Below are 11,728 nucleotides of genomic sequence, written 5' to 3'. Positions count from 1 at the left end.
ATCCTTTAAAGAATCTCAAGTCTGTTTTTAGTAAGAAGAAGAGCAAGAAAGAAAGGGAATCCAGCTTCTCTTCAGTAGCGGACGAAGACCCAAGGAAGGAAGAGACCGAGTACGAATCTGAAAGGGAAGAAACCAAATCCGAAGAAGGGAGCGATTTAGAAGGAGAACTAGCTAACCCCATGGCCAACATCGATGAAGTTCCCATGGGTGAATGGAAGAAAAGGATGCGTGACAACACCGGCCTGGGACTAGTGCAACCTGCGATTCCCGCAACTGCCACCTTTGAACTTAAAACCAACATACTTGCTCAACTTAAGGAGATTCCATTCTGCGGGAAGGATCATGAAGACGCATACAAGCATCTTGACGAAGTCAATGACATAGTCGACTACTTCAATGTCCCTAATGTCGCTCGCGACACTGTCTTGCTTCGTATGCTACCTGTCACATTCAAGGGAGCTGCAAAGGATTGGCTGAAATCACTTCCCCCAGGATCCATCACTACATGGGCTAAAATGAAAGAAGAATTCATAGACCAGTTTTTCCCTCCTTCAAAAATAGCAAAGTTGAAGAAAGCCATATCTAATTTTGAACAACAAGCTGGAGAGTCACTATATGAGGCGTGGGAAAGGTACAAAGGCTTACTAAGCAATTGCCCACATCATAATCTAAACAGCCAACAAGAAGTATCCATTTTCTATGATGGAGTAAATGTGACAACTAGGCAACTCCTTGATTCGCAAGGACCACTCACAAAGAAAGCACCCCCGGTGATAAAGGCCCTAATTGAAGAATTCTCTAAACACACTAGAGAATATCATAACCCAAGAAATGACTTGACTCGAGGGGCGGTGAACTCTATTACTGATGACATGGCAGCAATAATGGAAAAATTGGAATGCATGGATCGAAGAATGACAAAGATGGACCAATCCATCGACGCGATTAGAGTGGGTTATGAAAATTGTAGAGGTCCTCATCTAACTAAAGATTGTGATCTTGACGAGAACGGGAATCGGAAGGTGCAAGTGTGTTTTTCAAGTGGTGATAGGTTTGAAGACAATTGGCGAAAACCAAAGAAAGAATGGCTACCTTATGATGAGTACAAAAAGACAAGGGAGGAAAAGTATAAGAAAAAGGAGAGAGGCTTTTATCAAAAGGAGGAACCGGTGCATGAAAAGAAATCAGATTTGGAAGACATGCTTACAAGGTTCGTGGACGCATCCGAGAAAAGACATAATGATGTCGATGCTACACTCAAAGATCAACAAAATATGTTGAGAGAACACCAACTTATAATGAAAGATCAACAAGCCTTGCTTAGGAATCAGCAAGCATCTATTCTCAACATAGAAAAGCGGCTGGGGTAACTTGCTCCACAAGTGAATGAGAGAAGACTGGGTGGACTTCCTAGTAATACCAAAAGTAACCCGAAAGGTGCACACATAAATATCGTAAAAACTAGGAGTGGGAAGATTATAACTCCTCTGACCCCTATTCAGCAAGAAGATCCTAAGATGGTGCAAGAGGATAAAGAAGATCTTGACGAATCACAGAATCCTGATCCGACTCGCCGAGTCGACGTTACGGAATCGACGAGTCCCCCACCTGAACAGAAAAGCCAGCCTCCTGTTAAGCCATATCAGCCTCCACTTCCCTTTCCGTTTCGAGCTAGACAAGAAAAAAATGAAGTTGACTACCAGAAGTTTCTGGAACACATAAAGGCTCTCCATATTAATATGCCATTCATAGAGGCGGTTGCACAAATGCTGAAATATGCCAAATTCCTCAAGGAGCTTCTAACTAATAGAAAGAAGATGGAAGAGGTGAAGAAAGTGGTCTTAAATGAGAATTGTTCAGCTACCATGTTGAACAAACTACCTAAGAAGAAGGGTGATCCGGGAAGCTTAACATTGCCTTGCCAATTTGGAAACTTAGCTACCATTTATGCATTGGATGATTCAGGGGCAAGTGTAAATCTTATGCCATACTCATTTTTCAAGAAATTAGATCTTTCGGAGCCAAGGCCAATTCGAATGGCAATTCACCTAGCAAATAAAACGGACACATTTCCGAGAGGAATATGTGAAGATCTATAGGTGAAGGTTGATAAGTTCGTGTTTCCCGCAGACTTTATAGTTTTAGACATGGAAGCGGATCCTCAAGTCCCGATAATACTTGGAAGACCTTTTCTTAACACCGAAAGTACTATAGTTGACATGCGAGATTCTAAACTTACCCTTCGGGTGGGAGACGAATCAGTCACTTTTGGAGTTGATCAAGCCATGAAACATCCAAGGAATAGCGATGACACAACATTTTCGGTTGACATGTTGGAAGAGTTGATGGAGGAATGGAACGAAGATGAGCCAAACAAGTCCACCGTCACACATGAAGAAGAATTTGATGCGGAAAGAGACCTGCTGGAATTAGAAAGACTGCTCGAGGAAGCTGAGTATAATGATCTAATCAGAAGTGCAGAACACCCGACTCACCGAGTCGCCTCGACAGACTCGACGAGTCCATCCGAAGAAACCCGATCAGTCGCGGATTTTACGAAGGACTCGACGAGTCCCCTCACTGGACTCGACGTGTTCAACATTCAGAACACGAAAACTAAACTTAAGGCACTACCAGATCACTTGGAGTACGCGTTTCTTGAAGATGACCAACAAAAACTTGTAATTATAGCCGCTGATTTGACCGAACATGAGAAAGAAAGCCTTGTGGGTGTACTAAGGAAGAGGCAAGGTGCTATAGCGTGGCAAATAACCGACATAAAAGGAATTAGTCCAGCTTATTGTTCTCACAAGATTAACTTAGAAGATGGAGCTAAAGTTGTAGTACAACTCCAACGAAGACTTAACACGAACACACAAGACGTTGTGAAAAAGGAGGTGGTTTAACTACTAGATGCCAGAATCATTTACTCAATCTCCGATAGCTCATGGGTGAGTCCTGTGCAAGTGGTACCAAAGAAAGGAGGAATGACGGTGGTGGCCAATGAAAATAACGAGTTAATTCCAACAAGAACAGTAACCAGGTGGCGTGTTTACATTGACTACAGGAAATTGAATGATGCCACATGCAAGGATCACTTTCCATTGCCATTCATCGATCAAATGCTCGAAAGACTCTCCAGCCATTTATATTATTGTTTTCTTGATGGGTTTTCGGGGTATTTTCAAATTCCAATAGACCCACAAGACCAAGAGAAGACCACTTTTACATGCCCATGTGGAACATTTGCATATAGACGCATGCCTTTTGGGTTATGCAATGCACCAGCTACTTTCTAAAGGTGCATGATGGCCATTTTTCATGATATGATCTAGAAGTTTATGGAGGTCTTCATGGATGATTTCTCGGTGTTCGGGTCATCTTTTGAAGATTGATTATCTAATTTGGACTTGATGCTAGCTAGATGTGAGAAGACAAACCTTGTCCATAATTGGGAAAAGTGCCACTTCATGGTGAAAGAAGGAATTGTATTGGGTCACAAAGTTTCAAGGAAAGGGATAGAAGTGGATAGAGCAAAAATGGACACAATAACTAAGCTACCCCCTCCAACTAATGTAAAAGAGATAAGGAGTTTTCTTGGCCATGCGGAATTTTATCGTCGCTTCATTAAAGATTTTTCGAAGATTACAAGGCCTTTAACTCAATTACTCTTGAGGGATGCCCCATTTGATTTTTCCAAGGAATGTCATGAAGCATTTCATTTTTTAAAGGAAAGATTAACCACTACTCCTATCATGATAGCACCAAACTGGAATCTTCCTTTCGAGCTAATGTGTGATGTGAGTGATTATGTTGTGGGTGCTGTTTTAGGGCAAAGGATTGATAAACATTTTCAACCAATCTACTATGCAAGCAAGATATTGAACCCTACCCAAGAGAATTATACTACTACCGAGAAGGAGCTGCCAGCTGTGGTATACGCTTTTGATAAGTTCCGCCCTTATTTGGTATTATCCAAGACCATAGTTTTTACCGACCATTCAGCCCTAAAGTATCTTTTTGGTAAACAAGATGCTAAGCCCCGATTGATACGTTGGGTCGTACTTTGACAAGAGTTTGACATTGAAATATGCGATAAAAAGGGAATGGAAAATGTAGCTGCCGACCATTTGTCAAGATTAGAGAACCCGCATTTGGAAGAGTTGGAAGAAAACAAGATTGAAGACGATTTTTCCCGATGAATATCTTTTAGTAGTATCCGGAGAAATGCCATAGTTTGTGGATATAGCTAACTACTTAGCAACCAAATACATTCCAAAAGACTTAACCCGCCAACAGAAGAAGAAATTCTTTTCAGAAATCAAGTACTACTTTTAGGATGAGCCATATCTCTTCCGAAGCTGCACAGACGGAATGATAAGAAGATGTGTATTCGGGAAAGAAAGTCGAGAAATCTTGGCACACTGTCATAGCGGGCCCGCCGGAGGACATCATGGAGCACACTACACAGCTAGGAAGATTTTTCATATTAGGTTTTATTGGCCCACAATTTTTAAAGATGCTGCTCAATTCGTCAAAGAATGTGATTCGTGCCAACGAGCGGGGAATATATCATCCCAAAATGAAATGCGCCAATATAGTATTCAAATTTGTGAAATATTTGATGTGTGGGGGATTGATTTTATGGGACCTTTCCCAATGTCCAAAGGGAATAAATACATCTTGGTGGCGGTCGATTACGTGTCTAAATGGGGGGAGGCACAAGCATTACCAACTAATGATGCTCGGGTGGTGGTGCGATTTCTAAAGAAGTTATTGTCAAGATTTGGAGTTCCTAAAGCTCTTATTAGTGACCGGGTCACTCACTTTTCAAATGATCAATTAGCCAAAGTGTTGAAAAAATATGGGGTACATCATAGGTTCTCCACATCTTATCATCCACAAACTAGTGGGGAAACTGAAGTGACAAATAGGGCATTAAAAAGGATTTTAGAAAGATCGGTTGGAGAAAATCGAAAGGAATGGACGAATAAATTAGATGATGCACTTTGGGCCTTTCGAACAGCTTTCAAGACACCTATTGGTACTACACCATATAGGTTAGTATATGGAAAAAATTGTCATTTACCGGTTGAAATTGAGCACAAAACTTTTTGGGCTTTAAAGATGTGTAATTTTGATTTGGCTGAACTTCGAACCAACCGGTTGATGCAAATGAATGCCCTTGAAGAGCTTAGAAATGAGGCCTACACTAGTTCCTTGATATACAAAGAAAAGACAAAGAATTGGCATGACAAAAGATTAAAGGGTAATAAGGACTTTCATGAAGGACAAAAGGTGCTACTCTTCAATTCAAGGTTCAAACTTTTTCCGGGCAAGCTAAAGACACGATGGGATGGTCCATTTATAGTTAAGCAAGTTTTTCCTCATGGAGCTATTGAGCCTATATCAAGAGACGGAACTCCTTTCAAAGTTAATGGTCATAGAGTGAAGAGATATGAAGAAGGAATTCCAAGAGATGAAGGTCTTGAAGAAGGGCTGCTTCTAGGAGCAACTACAGAAACTTAAAGCGGGAAGGAGTCCAGCTAATGACTTCTTAAAAAGAAGCGCTTCCGGGAGGCAACCAGAGTTTAGAGTTTGCTTTCTTTTTCCTTTATTTTTCATTTTTATTTTAGTTTTTCATAGGATCTGTTTTTATCAATCTTCTTCTATGCTTATGATGATTGCTTGAGGGCAAGCAATGCTCAAGTGTGGGGTTGCTGGCATACAATTTAAAAAACTCAAATTCTTATTAAACAGAATGAAAGACTCGTCGAGTCCCTAAACCTACTCGGCGAGTCCATTTAAGAAATCCCGATTAAACGCGGAATCGTGATACTACTCGGCGAGTAGGTACATCTACTCGGCGAGTCCACGTATTTACCCGAAAAAAAATTATTTTTTTCACATTCTATAAAAGGGGTTTTTACCCTAATTGTAAAACACTTCAACATTTCATACAGCCGCCGCCCATACACGAGGAGCAAGGTTCTCTCAGGCTCTCATCTTGATTTCTTCAGTTTCCTTGCAAATCCAACTAAAAGGTAACCATTTTCACTCTTAATCTTTTAAAAGTTTCGACCTTTGGTAGCATTATATCCTTAATTTCTGAAAAATCCCGATTTTGACTAAACTTGGATTTTAGGGTTTCAATTTCTTGATAAATTAGGTCGTTATAGACAAAATTTCTTATATATTTATGCTTAGTGAACATACTGAAGCAAATCCCTGGATTAATTAATAGAATCAAACAGTTAATTTCACCCGACTGGATTGGACTCGCACAGTTCGACCTGCTCGCCGAGTTGGTTCTTGGACTCGGCGAGTCCGGGTCACAGATGCTCAGAAATTTTGATTTTTTTAACTGCTTTGTGTCTTGTTTGTGGTTTTCTTGATTTTGTCTTGCAGGAATTATGTCTAGGTGGGGACAAAGTTCAAGGGGAGGCGGTTATGGGGACCTCCCATGGTTAACTTTTCCACAAATAACCTCCAAACCTTCACTTGCTCGTGCAAAAAACAAGTTGGAAGCGTTAAGGCGCAAGGAAATATATGTCCCCAATGATATTGACTGACCTTGGATTGGTCAAACTGGGTTGGAGGAAGAGTTGACCCCTTATTTGGTCAAGTCTTTCAACAATGATGGGACGACAATAGTTTGTGATGGCTGGAGCCGACTCTTTAAAATTCAAGAGCCTGTTTATCAGGAATTGTGCTGGGAGTTCTTTGCTACCATCTCCTTCCGAGGTGGTAGTGACTACTACAATCCAAACACTATTACTTTTTGTCTTGGAGGGGAGCTGCGTCAATGCAGCATTGCAGAGCTCGCATGGAGGATGGGGATTTATGATCAAGATGTGATTATGTCTGAAAATTTTGAAACATACCTAGAACATTGTCACAAGGAATTACCCGAGGAAGTGGTTGCATCGACTTGGTGGAACACAATCGCCAACCGGGTCTACATTCCATCATCTGCTCAAGAGGGGAGTATCTGTTCCCCAATTCACCGCTTGATACATCGTCTGATCGCAAGTACTATTAACATGCGAAAGGATGACGATAAGGTCTTTACTCTTGACATCTTCTACATGTGGAACATTATCACTCCCGATGTTTTCTGCAATCTGCCATATTGCTTGGCAAAATATTTAGCAGAGGGGGCGGTAAAGGAGTGGATCACTTCAAAAATCAACGGGGGCATGTTTGCTACGAAGCTTACAAGAACGTATGGGATTTTTGACCAACGGGAAGCTCGGATGTTGACCATGATTCCTACTCCTCCTTTCAGCACCACTTTGTTTAGGAGGGCAAGAATCGTGGAGGATTTTGGTGGGGGGCGTTTTAGCATCCCTTATGCGGATGAGGTGTTGGTACCGGAGGAGCCAGGAAGAAGGGTAAGGCAAAGGAGGGAGCAAGCTCGGGAAGACCCACCGGTCATTCCGGTGGATGAAGGGTTACCCATGGATTGGTACAACATTGAAGCAAGAAGGTACCAAGACGACCTTGGGAGAAGCATGAACTATAACAACGAGTCATTTGTTTATTTATTTGAACAAATGAATATCGCACCAAGGCCCGGACCCGGATTCCCCTATGTGCCAAGTTGGGAGGAAAGAGTGCAAGCAAGGAGGAACCAAGCTAGTGGGAGTGGAGCAGGAGGAAATGAGGAGGAAGATGAAGATTGATATTTTTATGGTTTTATTTTGTTGTTTGAAGACAATTTTTATTTGTTTTGTGTGTTTTGAATTTTTATTTGCTTTTAGGATGATAAAGTAGGAATTTGTTTTTATCACTTGTGGTTGCTCTTATCTTTTCAGATTAAGGCTAGGATGCATGCAAGAGTCTCGAATTTCAAGGCTAGAGTAAGGGTGGGGTCTAGAAGAGAATGTGCAAGTTTTGAGTTTAAGGTCGAGTCCGTTATCAAAAAGGGTTTAAGAGTGTTGCTTATGAAAGAAAAATGAAGGAAATACACTAAATTGTGATACCCAACCACATCAAAAACAGACTCAAAAGCAGAAGATTTATTTATCACTCAGCGATGTACTCGCCGAGTGCATATTTTTGGCTCGGCGAGTCCGCTTGCGAAACCACGAATTTTCTGCTAAAAGCCCTTCTGCTCGTCGAGCAGCCGTATTCACTCGGTGAGTCAGTCAATATTCCGCTATCAAAATTTGAATTCTGACCATATATGATACGGGTTTACTCATATTCTTTAAAAGTTAACTCCCGAAGATTTTTCGAGACTATTTTCCTGCATATTTGGAGCTGTACCACATGAGATTTGACACCCAAGACATGGATGATTTGTTCCCATGTTTAAAGTCAATTGAAGATGGAGCTTTCAAAGAAGAAAATCAACCTCGCGACTACTATCCCAGGGGAGTTTGTTCCAATTCTCTCTCTACTTTTATGTTTTTTTTATGCATAGTATGCAATGGGGACATTGCATAAATTAAGTGTGGGGTAGGGGGTTGGTTACATTAGTTAAAATTTTGGTTACATTAGTTGAAATTTTAGTTGAAATTGTTGAAATTTTGCATAAAATTGCTAGGACTTAATTTAGAAAATTTGGTAAAAAGCAATTAGGAATCATGCTAGTGTTATGTTTGGTGATTGCATGAAGACCCAAATGTTTAGTTGAGCCAATATATGTTCTACTGCATTTGTGGCCCCCTTTATTCTAGTGAAATCATGGGACAAAAACATAACCTCGCTTAGTTTGAGGGATGCAATATGTTTAGCATCGTGTACCAGAAATGTATCAAGGAAAATTTTTATCTTTAATCAATAAAGGTTTAAGTTGAGTGCCACTGCTTAAGCATGTAGGGTTTTGAGTAAAAGAAAAAAAAGTGAGATACATGTAAAAAAAGAGAGAAAATTACAAGAGAAGTTGTAAGAATTTTGGAGCAATTAAAGTGAAGATCAAAAGATTAAAGTTCAAAAGTGGAAGATATCAAAAACCAAAAGTTGGTGAATTCAAAGAAATAAATATCAAGTTATCAAAGAGTGAAGAATTCCAAAATAGCTCCATAGTGGTATCCAAAAAATTGTAATTGTCTAGATTATGTATGCTTGGGTTGCTCAACCAAAAGTACCTTGAGGCTAGGAGGTTTTCTGCGGATGGATTCGGAGGGATGCATAAAATGAGCATTGTTCAAAAAAAGTGGGTGAGTGTTTATGAGGATTGTGAGTATTTAGAATTTAGGGGGGTCCTTAGGAAAAACTTTAGACACAAATGCATGCGTTGCGGCCTTGGCATAATGGCTGAGTTTAATTGGGATTGTCTTATGTAATATTAGTGTGCTAAAATTCAGTTTTGCTTGGGGGCAAGCAAAAGTCAAGTGTGGGGTATTTTGATATGTGCATATTTAGCTATATATTTAGTGTAGATTTTCCTGATTTATTCACTAATTATTTGCACATTATCGTCAAAAGGTACTTAATAGTGTTTGAATTATATTTTCAGTCCAAAAGATACGCTCGGAAGCAGAAAGGAAGCAGGAGATACAATCGAAAGCTTGGGAACTGAAGAAAGAAGGAAAATGCTAAATCCTGAAGATACTCGACGAGTAGGGACGTCTACTCGACGAGTACATACGAAGATTCACGAAGCAATACGTAAAGTCCTTGCCGTATACGGATTCTTCAAAGGGACTCGGCGAGTCAGTTGTCTACTCGACGAGTAGACCCTGTTTTGAGAAATCTATAAATAGAAGCAACAAACCCGAATTGAGGCTCTCTCTGGCTTTTGGGAAGATTACTTGGCGATTAAGGAGACTGCTGGAGATCTAAAGAACGTGAGAAGAACCCTAATCCTCAATTCTAAGAAGATTAAGGCAACTTAGGTTTAATTTTCCACTTTACCTTTGAATAGAACGATGTGTAAGCTTGTTTGAATTCATTTTTAGTTTTTTATCTACTGCAATTATGAACTAATTTCGTTAGTTTCTGTTTAGGGTAGACAAGTTTGCTCCTATGGATTAATTTACTCTTTTGATTAATTGTGATGTGGTGAATCTTGTTAAATTAAGCTTATTAAAGACCCTTATGCATTAACCATAACTATTGTCTGTTAATTGCTAAGTAATTAAGTTGCATGAACATATCTTAATTGCTTATCTCATATGATTTATGTGAACATGTCACACCCCAAAACCGCAACGGCGGAAACGTTCTGGGGCGGAGGACGTCATGTACAGTATCATAACAATGCATAATAGCAAACAAGCAACATCCATTGCATTAATGTAATAGTTAATTATATGTGTGTTCTATTGTAAGTTCAAATGACACCAAAAATATACAATCAAAATAAGACGAGTCTTGGATCCACTTCGTCCTTCAAAAGCTGCATGGGTATACCTGTCTTACTGGTTCCCTGAGAATACAAGTTATTTTGAAAGAGAGTATCAGCATAAAATGCTGGTAAGTTCATAAGTATTTAGTGTCATTGATGTTGTAAAATGTAAGTTAACTAGGTTCAACAAAATGTTTACAATAAAAATGTTCGTTTGTAAGTGTTCGCATCTATTTGTAAAATGTTCGTATCTCTTTGTAAAATGTTCGTATCTCCCTAGAAAATCCCATATTTTCTACTAAACGGTAGTCTCTACCAAGACTCAAATATTATGTTTGTTTGTTTGTAGGTGTATGCGTTTTTCCCAAGTTTGACTATCATTATCAAAATATAGTTTGTACATTATCGTTTAATATCAAGTTTAATGTATTAGGGAAAATGTTATAGTACCGTAGTTTTGTATGTGGTACTAATTACCTTAAGGCCATGAATTATAAGGTAAATGTGAAGATACTTGTAACCATACTGATTGACGGATGTAAACACGACGAACTATTGGCGTTGAAATAAATGTGACATTTGTCACCCCTTGGCTTGGTCGGCCGGGACTGTAGCTAGCAGTCAGGATGTGGGATGGTCTGTCCCGTATAGATCTATACACATAATGCCCGCTCTCCCTCCAGGAGACTCTGGTTACCAACGTGACAACGCTCTCTCCTGCTTCTCTTCCCAGTCAAAGGCCATGCCCTTCTGGGTCAGTGTTGTAAGAGGTTTCGCGATTCGGGAGATGTTCTGAATGAACCTGCGATAGTAGCCAGCGAGGCCTAGAAATTGACGAATTTCTGTAGGCGTCTTCGGTGCTGACCAGCTCTCAATGGCTTTGATTTTGGAAGGGTCCACGTGTATTCCCTCTTCACTAACCATGTTCCCTAAGAATTCGACTCGTCGGATCCAAAATTCCCAGTTCGAGAACTTCGCATAGAGCTTCTCCGAACGCAGTGTTTCTAAGACTTGACGTAGATGTTGACTATGTTCCTCCTTACTATGAGAGTAGATAAGTATGTCATCAATGAAGACGATGACGAACTGATCCAAGTAAGGACGACACACCTTATTCATTAAATCCATGAATACTGCGGGCGCGTTTGTTAATCCGAACGGCTTCACTACGAATTCGTAGTGCCCATAACGAGTTCGGAAGGCTATCTTCAGAACATCCTCCCCTAGCACTCGTAGTTAGTGATATCCGGACCTTAAGTCGATTTTTGAAAAGACGTTCGCCCCTTGAAGTTGGTCAAACAAATCGTCAATACGAGGCAGAGGGTAACGATTTTTGACTGTCAGTTTGTTGAGCTCCCTGTAGTCGATGCACATACGAAACGATCCGTCTTTCTTCTTGACGAACAAGACTGAAGCTCCCCAGGGTGAGAA

General features: G+C 40.2%; 1 non-coding gene across 1 annotated transcript; it reads right to left on the bottom strand.

Moving 5' to 3' along the window:
* Positions 1 to 563: 563 nt before the first annotated feature.
* On the bottom strand, positions 564 to 670 carry LOC145117827 (small nucleolar RNA R71). The gene has a single exon (XR_013712821.1). It is a non-coding gene; the product is annotated as a small nucleolar RNA R71 (small nucleolar RNA).
* Between the last annotated feature and the right edge of the window lie 11,058 nt (positions 671 to 11,728).

This window comes from Lactuca virosa, chromosome 5, assembly GCF_052849685.1.
Source record: "Lactuca virosa cultivar CGN04683 chromosome 5, Lactuca_virosa_CGN04683_v6, whole genome shotgun sequence".
Taxonomy (NCBI): Eukaryota; Viridiplantae; Streptophyta; class Magnoliopsida; order Asterales; family Asteraceae; genus Lactuca; species Lactuca virosa.
This window is presented reverse-complemented; position numbering and strand designations above follow the sequence as displayed.